The sequence below is a fragment of the Symphodus melops genome, assembly GCF_947650265.1.
Source record: "Symphodus melops genome assembly, chromosome: 1".
NCBI lineage: Eukaryota > Metazoa > Chordata > Actinopteri > Labriformes > Labridae > Symphodus > Symphodus melops.
The window spans coordinates 55,264,591-55,278,507 of record NC_136691.1 but is presented as its reverse complement, the minus strand read 5'-3'; positions in this window follow the sequence as shown (position 1 = coordinate 55,278,507).

Sequence of the window (13,917 nt, the reverse complement as noted above, 5' to 3'; positions counted from 1 at the left end):
AATGTTATTGTATTTCTTGAAGGACACACACACACACACACACACACACACACACACACACACACACTGCCATTGTCACTGACATGTTGCACTGTCATGTTTAACCCCCCTCTGCTGTAAATGGACTGGTCCAGAGAGAGAGAGAGAGAGAGAGAGAGAGAGAGAGAGAGAGAGAGAGAGAGAGAGAGAGAGAGAGAGAGAGAGAGAGAGAAGGTGGTAGAGCGACATTGACAGGTAACGGGCTGAAACAGAAACAGAGCAGAACGAGAGAGAGTGTGAGGCACTGCTGCTATCACACACACACACACACACACACACACACACACACACACACACACACACTGACAGTGGGACTATATTTGGGAGTGAGCGCAGTGAGAAACAGTTGATGACGGAGCTGCTGGATGTTTCTGACAGCACACAGGTAAGATGCACTTTCTGTTCCTCACATTCATCACATTTAGCGACATGTTTAAGAGCTAAATATCCACCCTCAATAATCATCTGATCAATTACAAGAACAACTGTGACATGCTGTGATCCAGATCATCCTGTACTTTCTGAGACTCCATGTGTGTTCAATTATGGATGAAACACACACAGGATTATTCTCACAGAAATATTAAACACATGCATGGTCGGTGTCCTGCAGTGAGCTGCTGCAATGTGTGCGGTAAAATACCTCTGAGACAGTGTGCAGTGTTATCGGTGTGTTCGGTGTGTTAGCGGGACTTCGGCCCGGCTCTCCCCGGATGTGGTCGCCCTTGTCCGGGGGAGCCGGCGCTTTGACACGCCGGGCTGCGATGCGTCGCTGCGGGGCAGAAAATCTCCCACGTCCCCCTCCTCCTCCTCATTTATCCCCTTTCTCCTACTGGCGTGCCACTCTTTACGTTTCACTTTTAAAAACATAAATGACAGTCAGTGTTGAGGTAGATATTAAGGTGTGATTCAGGGGCTCCCTGAAGTTATGTAAGAGGCTGCTGAAAAAGTGAGCACGCGCGGAGGAGAGGAGGGATGCAGGATGGAGGATGGAGGATGGATTAGGAAGAAGAGGAGGGTTTTATGTAACAATCCCCCCCACCCACCCCCAACATCTGCCGGCCTCCAGTCTGAAATCCTCCATCATACTCCCATAATGTGTCTAAAATCTATCTATCTATCTATCTATCTATCTATCTATCTATCTATCTATCTATCTATCTATCTATCTATCTATCTATCTATCTATCTATGTTTTGAACGTACAGTTTTGAGCTATTGTGATGCTAATTGGCTAACTGTATTGTTAGTCCACCACCTTTGTCCTCCAAAACACCAGAACAACCACAAAATGTGATTCAGGCTTCAGCTGCTGAAGTTAAACAATAATTCATCATCCAAACATTCATGTTCCTGTAAAATAAGCGAAGCCCAAGTTTGTTTTTTTGTTTTTTTTCAACCTCTGACTTCCGTCTTGTGCTAGCTAGCTTCACAACGTTTTAACATTTTTTTTAACATGTTTTGAATGCAAAAATTGTTTCTTAAAAAGTAATCAAATCAGCCATAGTTGTACTTCGTTCATACTTAATAAAAGCTAAAATGCTGAAGTGGGATGATGCAAATGGTTAATGGCGCCATCTTGTTAGCACGGCCTGTGTGTGTGTTAGCGCTTAGCTTGCTACAAGTACGTCCCTCCAGAATCGAGAGCCGTGCTTAAAAATGATATTAAAAGTGTTTTAAAGTTGACATTGATTTTTAGTTAGTTAGTTAGTTTGAAAAGCGTCGAGCAGTTGCGAAAATGCTGTAAGGCTGCGTTCTTCCTGATGTCCAGCAGGGGGAGACTCGGCTAGATTTAATCCATCAGTTATAGACTGGAATAACTTCTTAAGTTTTTCATCTTGATGTGTGACGTAAAGTGTTTTCCACCACAGCCACAGCGTGATGTTTAAACTAAATAACGTGTCCGTGTAGATCGAGAGGTTGGATTTCTGTTTGTTACGAAGAAGTCAGAATTTGTGGGTAATGAAAGTGAAACAGTGAATCACTAACTGATGACTCTCCGTCCTATTGAACCTTCTGTAGCTGTGAATAATGGGTTTACAGTCCTGCGGGAGCTAGAAAGAGCCTGCAGTGTGTGTAGTGTGTGTGTGTGTGTGTGTGTGTGTGTGTGTGTGTGTGTGTGTGTGTGTTAAATGACCCAGCCTTTATTTGGGACCAGCATTAATACGAGAGGATCTTCAAAACAAAGACGGGAAACATGAAATAAGAAATGTTTGTTTTACTCCAGAAAGAACCTTAAACGTACCAAACTAAGACATCAATAATCAAATTAAATAAATCCCTAAATTGATCTTTGTAAACCGGCTTTACGGCCTGTGGCTCAGCGGTAGAGTCGCTGTGACCTGCGGTGTAAAAGCTCTTTGAGTTGTCAGAAGACTAGAAAAGTCTGTTTACCATTTAGACATTTTAATATTATTCTGTCTGACAGATTTTTAAGTTTGTTTTTATTTTTTGTGCCTCCATGTTTTTGTTTTGTTTTGTTTTTTAGCTTTTTTTTTGCCTTTATTGGAAAAACAGCTGTTTATAGAAGTGAAATGTTGGGAGGGAAGAGTGGGGGATGCCATGTGGCAGCAGTCGGATTCAAACCCACAACCGCTGCATCGCGGACTGTAGCCTCTACACATAAAGGCTATCTAACGACCTGCTGTACATTTAGACTGTAACTACATGAAGGCCTCTAATTAGACTTCCTTCATTGTTAATCAAACTTGAACTTTACAGCAAAGACAAGAACAACATTTTGTTGTATTGACTCGTTGTGCAGGAATATTTACCCAATCAGGTGCAGATTAAAAAAGCTATGTGTGAGATTACTATTCAGAACGGGGGCTGCAGAACCTCTTTCCACGATCCTGCAGTGAAAACAGTCCTCGGTGGAGGTGGGCGGTGTCTCTGCTGATTTTCTGAGCGCTTAATTAAGACCTTCATTTGTTAAAATGTGTGACAGCAGCCGACTCAAGAGTGAATGAAGCCTTTCAGGGCCTGAGGGGAATCAGCCTTATTGCACTGGGAGCATTAAAAAAAACACAATACAAGCAACATACATACAGGACAGGAAACACGAACATCACCGGATTAAATGAAGGGATTTCAGGAGTAAGTGACATCAAGTTCAGAGTTCATCCTGACCAATCAGAGCAGCTGAACACTTCCGGACATCAAAGGATGTGACGCCTCTTTTGGTCCTCGCCCTGGAAGGAAGGAAACTGGGATGAGCTTTTATTCAGAGTTTACAGTTTGTACTTCCTGCTGTGTTCGTCTCCTCTCTCTCACGTTGTCTTCGTTTACGTGAGATCACTCGCTCCGTCTCTAAATGAGCAGGTGTAGCCACGTTGAAAGCTCTGTGGCGGTCGGTTAACGTGACCTCCCCACGATCACACGTTCGGAGGTCTTACTCCGAGTGATTGTGACATTCAAGAGTTCACAGGCTGTTTTTGGTTCTCGTCGGGTGCTTTGTGTGCTTGAGCGTCTTCGCTCTGCGTGGGTCGCTCTCCCTCTATTCCTGGACGCGTGACTCATCTTCACTCATGTTATACAATAGAAACTTTACTCCTCGGAGACTCCCGGAGTAGACCAGCAGGGTGCACATCAGCTGGACCGCCGCCCCCCCCCCCCTTTCTCCCGACGTTGCCGTTATTTACAGTCGTACTACGAACTTGAGAGGAGATGCAAAGTAGAGGTCAAAGTTCGCTGCACTTTGCAAGACATCAGCTCGTGATTGGCTGATGGGATTGGATCAGGTCTGATGGTTTCAAGAATACAATAAATCGAGCAGTGGTTCCCAAACTTTTAAAAATCCAAGGATCCACGTTTAGCCATCCTGACCCCCTTATTTCCTTCCCTACTTCCTTATTCTTCGTACACTCCCTCATATCCTTTCCTTTGATCACCGTCTCTTCACACCTCCTCCTTCATCCATCTTTCCATACTCTTCTCTCTGCTTTGTGCTCACTTCCTTAATATCTTCATAGCCCCTAGCTTCCTTCCTTTCCTACCTCCTCCTCCTTTATCCTTGATGTTACCTAGTTTTCATCTTCACTTCTGTCTCTCCTTTTGTTGTTTTCATCTTTCAATATCTCCTTCTTTCCATTTTCTTTTCCCTCTCTTTAGATTTTCTGTCCTTCTCTCTTGTCTCCCTATCCCCCCCCCCCAACCCGACTTCTCACCCCCTCAGTACCCCCCTATCCTCTTAATGAGAGTCTGCAGTCTTCAGTCGGGTCTTATTGAATCTGTTGTTGTGATGAACTTGTGCAAATGCTCCTTTAATAACTGCTGTGAGTTGGACTGGTGTGTTTCTGCAGCAGACGGAGGCCTCGGCTCTTATCTCTGAGAGCAGCAGGGGGCCGATGACGAGGGGAGGAGGGGGAGAGAGGGGGGGTTGAGTCTGCTGGAATGAGGCCATGGGCACAGCCAGCGGTGGAGCTGGTGGTCTGTGTTGTTGTTTGGGGGGGGGGGCGGGGTTAAACTGTTGTTCAGTGCTGTTTTGGCTGCAGGCTGTCAGTTGATTCTTCTCTGCAGGAATTTTAAGTTGAGTGTGTTTGCTGATACGACAGATGGACGAGCTTTATTCAGAACAACACCTTCGTCTGTTCGCTAATATCAGAGCAGGACCCGTCGAATGCACAGACGTTTAGACAGGCAGCTCTGTTTGCTCATTTTAACCACATATGAATTATATGACCAACAGTGTGGAAACTGGAAACACTGGATCATGTGGGAAACACATCAGAATCAGCTTTATTGATAAGATGAGCAGAGGACCGGATCGTACAGATAACCACATCAAAATTTGTTAGCTTTTGCTTTTAAAGGAGCTTTTTTTTAAAAAAAAAAAATATATATATATATATTATTATGAACTTTATTTGTAAAAGGGACCATGTAAAAAATTAAACATAAATGTTGCCATTTGATGTATTGCACCAGAGTTAGCTCAGAGCTAGTTTACATCTGCAGTCCCTCGATGACGCTCTCTTCTCCTCTGTGATCATGAAGGAAACCTGCAGCAGCCAGTATGTCCTCCTTCTAACTTTAGATTCTGCTCCCTGAATGCTCTGGATCTGATTGGACCAGAGAAGGTAGGCGGGGCTTTGAAGGCCGTTTTGGACGCCCCTGGGTTTGCCAGATATGAGAGCAGTTATCAGGTGAACAGGTGTTGCAGCGATGGAAGCGGGCAGTGGAACTGCTTCAGATAGAAGTGATTGTACCCGAGCTAAAAAGCCTCTGCATGTTTCTAATAAGCTCCAGCAGCAGAAAGCTGCTCAAACTAGGATCAATGTTGGAGATGCTTTTGAAACATGGAGAGAGGTTAGAACGCAGAAAGCTTTACAGACCCATGCAGAGCTGGCTAAACACTGAAGCTACAGTGTCCACCACATGCCGAGCTGGCTAAACACTGAAGCTACAGTGTCTCTACATGCAGAGCTGGCTAAACACTGAAGCTACAGTGTCCACCACATGCAGAGCTGGCTAAACACTGAAGCTACAGTGTCCACCACATGCAGAGCTGGCTAAACACTGAAGCTACAGCGTCCACCATGTGCAGAGCTGGCTAAACACTGAAGCTACAGTGTCTACCACATGCAGAGCTGGCTAAACACTGAAGCTACAGCGTCCACCACATGCAGAGCTGGCTAAACACTGAAGCTACAGTGTCTACCACATGCAGAGCTGGCTAAACACTGAAGCTACAGTGTCCACCACATGCAGAGCTGGCTAAACACTGAAGCTACAGTGTCCACCACATGCAGAGCTGGCTAAACACTGAAGCTACAGTGTCCACCACATGCAGAGCTGGCTAAACACTGAAGCTACAGTGTCCACCACATGCAGAGCTGGCTAAACACTGAAGCTACAGTGTCCACCACATGCATAGCTGGCTAAACACTGAAGCTACAGCGTCCACCACATGCTGACCTGTGTGAGAGGAGGGGGCGGAGTCAGACAGCTCTCTGTGATGATTAGAGTTTAGACTGCAGTACTCATTTTAAACACTAGGGGGCAGAGTTACATACTGCTCCTTTAATACAGTATAAGTGATGCTATAATTAGTATTATTTATGTGTAGTTCAACAGAAACAGAAAAAAGGTTGAATTATGAGTAACGGCTGCAATGGCTGATGGGAAATAGTGGAACAGCAGGTGTGAGGAGGCTATGAAGGAGATAAGGAAGGATGTGAGGGAGGATAGAGCTGAGACAGGAAAGAAAGCAAACTGGAAAGACTTTAAGGAGATTGGGGTCAAGAGGAGAGATCAAGAAAAGTAAGAGTGCGTGTAAAAGAAAGAAACATGAAAGGAAGGGAGGATTTAAAAAAAGGAAAGGATGAGTCGTGGAAGAAAAGGGAAGCGTGAGAGATGAAAAGTTGAAGCGCTGTCGTAGGAAGTGAAAAGAGTTATTAATACGACGAAGGAGGGAGCTGAATGAGGATGAACAGAAGGTGAGGGAGAATAAGGAAAAGAAGGAGGTTAGGATAACGTTTGAAGTATTGATATAGTACATGCAGACGTATGGAAATAAAATGATGAAAGAAGGAAAGACTGACATACGATAGTAAGCAGAAAGAGAAAAACAGAAGGAGTGGAGGAATAAAGAAGAGGTATGAAAAGGAAACAAGGAGGTAGAAAATGAGAGGGGGGAAACAGGAGGAGGCAAGGAGACTATAATGATGAAGGATGTAGGGAAGGAAAGAAATTGGAGTAATTTTGGGGGACAAGGAACGGAAGTAGGACATAAAAAGGGAGGTAGTAAAGGAGGAGATATTTAAAATAGGTAAGAAAGATGTATGAAGAGAATGAAGGACAAAGGAGAGAAAGGAATGAGGAAAGAGGAGGAAGTAGGAAAGGAAACAAGGGAGTGATGAGGATGCTGGAAAGGAAAATGTGAGTAAAAGCAAGAAGGCAAAGGAGGGAGACAAGGAAAGGAAACTAAGGATGTAGGAAAGGAAGTAATGAAGCATAAGAAAAGGAAACAAGGGAGCGCGTGAGGAGACATCCTCCTGTCAATCAGAACCTCAAACATTGTGAAATCATGACGCTGTGATGTCGTCATCGTCCTCCAATGAGAGCAGCCGTCACCATCGCGATGACACGCGGGTGTGGTCACGTATCTGTGAGGGGAGATAAAACCCAAACACACACACACACACACACACACACACACATTCACACACACACACACACACACACACACACACACACACACACACATTCACACACACACTCGTGATTTCCAGAAAGCTGAGTCAAAGTGAGAGTTAAAGTCAAGATGACGTTCGGCCATATTGGAGGACAAGGGTTGAATTACGCACGGCGCCCTCAGGTTCATGGTAATTTCACGACAAGTATTAAAGTTCAACCTCAACAAAAAGTTGAGTCAAATATAAAACATTTCATAGGTGAAGACTGAACTTTATATTCTTCCACATTTGTGTCACGAATGAGAAAAACAGGAAGTAGCTGCGTCCTTCAAACTGTGACGACTTTGTTAGCATATCGTTTTGCTGACTCACACCGCGCTTTATGCTAGCTTAGTAGCATCGGGAGCTTTCAGAAGTTTCTGACAGGAATGAAAAGGAAAACGGAGGAAGCGTCAGAGTCAAGAAAAGCAAGTGACGATAACCGGCATAATCCGAATAAAACCAGGAAATACGACATCATTTTGATAATCAGGTCATTGCAGGGTCTGAAAATAACGCTATGCGCCAAATGCGCAAAAAGGACCCTGGGTTATTGTATGCAGAATTCTGGTGCCAGCAACTTATACAGGGGTTTGTACAGATTAATAAATACATATTATCTAGTTTTTAGTATTTCAATTCAGGGTGGGCGTAAAAAAAATGTCTGTCCCCTCGGGGGGGAATGACAGAAAGTAATTGAGAACCACTGAGCTAGCGTCACGTTTATTTGAGCGTGTTAACATGCAGCATGTTAGCGGAGCATCTGACGCAGTGTTGGAGAGAATCTGCAGCAGATGAAAACATTTGAAGTCGAGCAGGTTTTTTTAAACTGAGTGTCAGAGCTGTGACTGTGAAGCTGTGACTCAGCAGTTTTTTCAGTCTCTGACCCACTTACAGCCCCAGGCATCAACACGGTTTACATTTTACCGCGTCACGACTCAACAACAAAAAAACAAAAAAACATCTGATGAGACAAAAAAACAGCATCAAGAATTCACAGCTGGAGAGTTTCTGCAGATCTGAGCCTCCGAGGTGAGAAACAGAGAGGAAGAGAAAACTGGGAAAAACAACGTTCGCTGGTGTTAGCTTAGCGTGCTGTGGAGTTCAACATTTTCTTTGTGTTCTTAGACTTCCTTTATTGTCATTCAAATTTGAACTTTACAGTAGAGATGAGAACGAAGATTCGTTGCATTAGCTCGATGTAGTGCAGGATAAAAGAGCAGCATCAAGTATTTCCACAAGGAATGTTTGCATTTACAAAACAAACCTGAAACAGTTGTTGTTGTTGTTGTTTTTAGAAACACACACTGCTGAGAAATTCTAGATAATATGAGGAGGATTGTTCCGGAGATTCTCCTGACCTTGTTGTTCCCATGTGATCCTCTCAGTGGGAGGGGGGGGGGGGCGGGGTCTCCTCAGGTGAGACACGAAAAAATAAAAAAGAGGCGTAAGTTGCAGATGAAGCAGCAGAGTCCACTTTCTGTGGACTACAACAACAATGGCCGACTTACTGAGAGGTAGACGGTAGAACACACCGCCTCAGACCCTGAAGCTCCTAAAAGTCGTCCGTCGGTTGGCGGTCGAGGACGCGTGGTCAAGACTTCCTTTTCAATTCAATTAAAAAAAAACTTTATTAGTCCCCGGGGGACAATCAAAGGCACATAGAGACGTGAATGAACGACAGTGCAGCTATACTAAAATTAGACTAAGAAAATAAAGTGTCAAATATTAAATACAAAATGTAAAACACAGAAGAAGAGCAAAGATTTAAGTGGACTAAAGATGTTTATACATAAAGAGCTAAGTGCAAATTAACAACCAGAACAGCAACAAGAAGCGATTATAAGAGTTAAGACTCGACGTCTGACAGCAGATTGTTCGCTGCTCATTCCTGTTTGTTTACAGACAATAATTAAAGCTTGATCCACAGCAGATTAACTTTCACCTCTTTCTCTCCGCTCCAAGACGAGTTATATGGACTCGTCCTACAAACAGTCCCTGTACTGACATCTGGTCCTGCACCAACAAATTTTATTATTATTATTTTTTTCAATCCAGAATCTGTAAATGAAAGATTAAAGAGTTTTATAGACACTCAGCTGCAGACATCAAAGAGTCCTTGAACGCACCACGGGAGAAGTTAGACGTTGACGAGCACGAAACAACGAGCAAAAACCAGAATCTGCTCCCTCAGATAACTTTCAGATAACTCGTTCAGCGTGTGTGTGTGTGTGTGTGTGTGTGTGTGTGTGTGTGTGTGTGTGTGTGTGTGTGTGTGTGTGTGTGTGTGTGTGAGAGTTGTAAATCTGAGTGTAAGGTCTGCACGTTCTCAGGACCTCAGTGTGTCGCCTTCTGTGTGTCGATGCAGTGACCGATACTAACGACCTCCTCGGAGATATCAACCAGATTATTTACGTCTTCAGCACAAAGAGAAGAAGAAGAAAAACAAGACGCCCACAGTCAGACGCCCAGCGGTCACTCTGCGCCTCTTTACCCGAGGTCGCTTGAATCCTTCCCGGTTGTGAATTTAAGACGTCTGATGAAGTGAAGGATTGAGAGTTTTATTTACGAGTCGAGAAACGAACTTCTGCAGAAGCTAAAGAAAATATTGGAGCTGCTTTCAAGCTTAGCTGGAAATTTTATTTTTACCTGCTCATGAAAAGTAATCGAGTAGGTGACGTAATGTGACACGCTCCACATACGGAGGTTACAATCCTCATCGCGGCGGCCGTGGATTTGAATCTGACCTCGGCCCTTTAACCGCATGTCACACCCGACTCGCTCCCCGGTTTCCGACTCTTTCAGCTCTCCTTTCAAAATAAAGGTTAGCGTGCTGTCAGTCCGTCGCTACCCGTCGGCCCAATCAGACAGATTCCTCTCGGAGGTTTCATATTTTCACCTCTTGACGCAGGTTCGAGTGAGAAAATGGTCGTCTCGTCTCATGACAACGAACTACCGCCTCCTGCTGGCGTGGAGAGGTATTTCACGCTTGCGCAGAACGTGCGCGGTGGTTGGCTGTAGTCTCTGCGGTGTGTTCAAGTGCAACTTTTTGGCCAAGAGAAAAGACAAGTCGTCAATTTAGCGATTTTTATTTTATAGTATTTTGTCTTGATTATGGGAAATTAAATATTTTTGGGCGTCTCTGACTTTGTTTGAAGATTAAATGAAAGTGTGTAAAAGTATAAAAAGCTCTTCACACACCTTCTTCATTCCTTCCTCCATTTTCTTTCTTTCTTTACCTCCAGAGAAACCTGACTGAGCACAGTTTTTGTTTTCAGGCAGGAGTGAGACTCACACTCTTACCTCCCACACACGACCAGCAGCTCCAAGCAACCAGCTCTGAGCTGCTGCTGCTGCTGCTGCTGCAAGGCATTCTGGGAAATGTTGGAGATCACAGGGAAATGTGGAGGAAAGGACTCACACGTGTGAGGCCGGATAAAGTTTACAGTGATAGTTTGATTTATTCCCTGCAGGCGTGGCAGGTGGGCGGAGCCTACCTGAGACTCTGACCCTCTCCGGTGCGTGTGTGTGTGTGTGTGTGTGTGTGTGTGTGTTGGGTGGTCTGATGCCGGGAGGTCTATTTTAGTTCAACACCTCTCTCTTTGTCTCTCCCACATTCCTGCCAGCTGATTGGCCCGGCTGGGTGTGGTAACCTAGCAACCTTCAGATATCTCCCAGCATACCTCTGAGTTATCTCCCGTCCCGGCTGACTCGCAGATCTGCTGAACGAGACGCCCAAGAAACAACAGGGCCGATTCTAGGGGGTCTGTTAGGGGCCCTTGGTAAAACCTCACTGGGGGGCCCTTCAGCTCGCGTGAATTATTATTTCCCAGACGGATCGCTCCTCTTCGTTTTCCTTCTTTGAGACATTTTGGGTTTCACAGGGATAAGAGTGAGTGCTGTCAGATGGGGCCCCGTTAGGGAGGTTTCCGACTGTCGTTGCAGAATTTGGGCATTTTGGGGGCCAATGAATCAGAATCATAAAAACTTTATTATTTATTGGTTGTTACCGTGGCTCAAAAACACAAATAATGGTTATCAATAATATTTATAGGGTTCAATATGAACAGATTGCATGTTGTTAAATAAAATAGTCCAGTGTCTGAGTGTGTGACTCTCTCAGGGAGGAGTTTGGGGGGGGGGGGGTTCATGGTGTTCGAGAACCCGCTTTGTTTGGGTTACTTGTAATTTACAGCTCCCAACACCTGAGTCTTAAGGTCTTGGGTTGGGAACTGGAGGGTTCGAGTCCCGGTGTGGACCACGTCTGGAACACATTGGTCTGGTAGCTGGAGTCCGCTCAGGAGCGCTCGCTGTGTGAAATCTCTCCATCAGTGCGTCTCCACAGGATCCTGTTTGTGCATCCTGAGTGTCACGTGTTCAACCACAGAGTGTGAAAACATGGAATGAATAAAGTCTGTCCTCTAAACTTCATATTTCATTCAATATTCAAAGTATGAATAATAGTTGTGTATCCTGTTATTTCGAGGCGTTCGAGTGCAGAACATGTTTCTGTTTATCGTGTGGAGGAAAAACCCTCCTGAGAAATATTGTTGGCAGGACGCTGTTGGCTCAAACTGCAGATTTCTGTTTGATGTTTGTTCATGAGAAAATGTCACAAAAAAATGTTTTTCCTGCATTTTTCAGGCGAAACTGATTTGTGTGTTTGGTGGTTTAAATCCTGTTAACTCCTCTGGCATCCTGTCGTTCAGTCTGAACGATGCAGTCGGCCAACATGTCTCTCTTTTTTTTTTTTTTTTGGAGCAGATTTCAGCTCCAGATCAAACTCCTGCCAGCATCGTCGCTTAGCAACAGCGTTGATTTTCCTGGACATAAAATGTGAATCTGAAAATAGATTTAGATCCAGGAAGAGAAAAAAAGGCTTCTCTGTGTGTGTGTGTGTGTGTGTGTGTGTGTGTGTGTGTGTGTGTGTTACTCCATCTGTCTCTAACACAGCATCACTGTTACATTATCAGATTTATTCTGCAGGTGAGGCGAGTCTGATGTCTGAAATCTTTCCTCTCTCTCTCTCAGCTGATCGTTAACCGGAGGAATCTGCAGGTGAACGGGAGGAACTCAAACTCAAAGATGTAAGTTCACCTTCTTCAGTGTTTTCACTCGTCGAGCATGTTTTGAACCCCCCCCCCTTTACAAAGTCACACACCGATGAGCGCCCTCCGCTCCCCCTCAGACCGACCTGCACCGAAGTCACTGTCGATACCCAAACCTCCATTCAGAGCCCGGATTGTTTTTCTCTCTGGAGATGTTTTCCATGTTATCATCCCTTCAGCGAGCTCTGGCTCGACCCCGGGTCTCCTCCCCAGTCGGATGCAGCAGCTCTACTCTAAACTCCCTCCTGACCCCCCACCTCTAAAGCAGACAAACCTCCACATCGGCTGCTTGTGTCCGCCACCTCGTTCTTTTGTTCCCTCCCTGAAGCTCGAGGAGAAAACTTACATGGACTGGTAAATCAAGCCTCAAAGGTCCGACTCTGATCTGAACACGCTCACTCATCAACGAGACCCCGAGATACTTGAACTCATTCGCTTGAGGCAGTTTGACAGCAGAGAACCACGGAGCCAACAGAACAACATCATCTGCATCAAAGCAGAGATGAAGTGAAATAAGAACTTTGTGTCTCTGAGCTGTAGCGTCAGACGGAGCTGAAACCTCCTTCAGACAAATCGATCCGGTTATCGATCCGCAGGAGGCATCGGATTGTAATTAATCCCATCTCCAGAGACGCAAACACATCTCTCCCTTCCCTCGATCACCGGACAAGAAGCTGCACCCGATCCTTAACTAACTTATTATAACTGTAAGAGATGAGATTTATGTCGTCGCCTCTCATGGTGGAGCGGTCACTCACTAAAATAAAATAATAAAACCTGCAGCACAAGAAAGTGACCACAGCTCTCAGTCAGGGTCGAACGGTCAACCATGTAATGATGTTTGAATTATTCAGTGACATCAGACACCAGCAGAGATCGATGGGGGGGGGGGGGGGGGCAGAGACAGTCTGACTGAAATCTGTTTAATCTGCAGGAAATCTGAAACACTGTGCGTCAGGCTTTTCTCCAGAGATGTCGTGTAAAGGGGCAGGGGCGTGTCCATTGGTGAAATCTGATTGGCCAAACTGTGGGGGGGGCGCTGGTTGCATAGTGGTCAGTGCGCACGTCCCCATGTATGGAGGCTACAGTCCTCAACGCCGGCGGCCCGGGTTTGAATCCGGCCCGTGGCTTCCCTCCGTCCAATAAAGGCATAAAAAACAAAAACAATCCCAAGCTGTGATTGGCTGTTTGACCTGTCAGCAGCTGGACGTGTGTAAAACCAACTATTAGGTGTTTTTTTCTTTACATATCAATGTGAACTTCATCGGACAGTTTCGACAGTTTATGTGATTGTGTAAGTTTGACAGTGTGCAGGAGCTTGAATGAACGTGTACGGACTTTAAGTTCTGACTTTACCGTAAATATGTTTTTGTTTTATGTTTAGAATAAAAATAAACAAACAAACTAAACGGACACCTGGGTGTGTTTCAGGTTCTGATGGAGCCGCAGAGCCCTGAAAACAAACAGACATGATCCCTTATTCTCCCTGAGGTATGAACACACACACACACACACACACACACACACACACACACACACACACACACACACACACTGTACTTCAATTTGCAGGGCTTTTCCCGTCCCTGACCGCA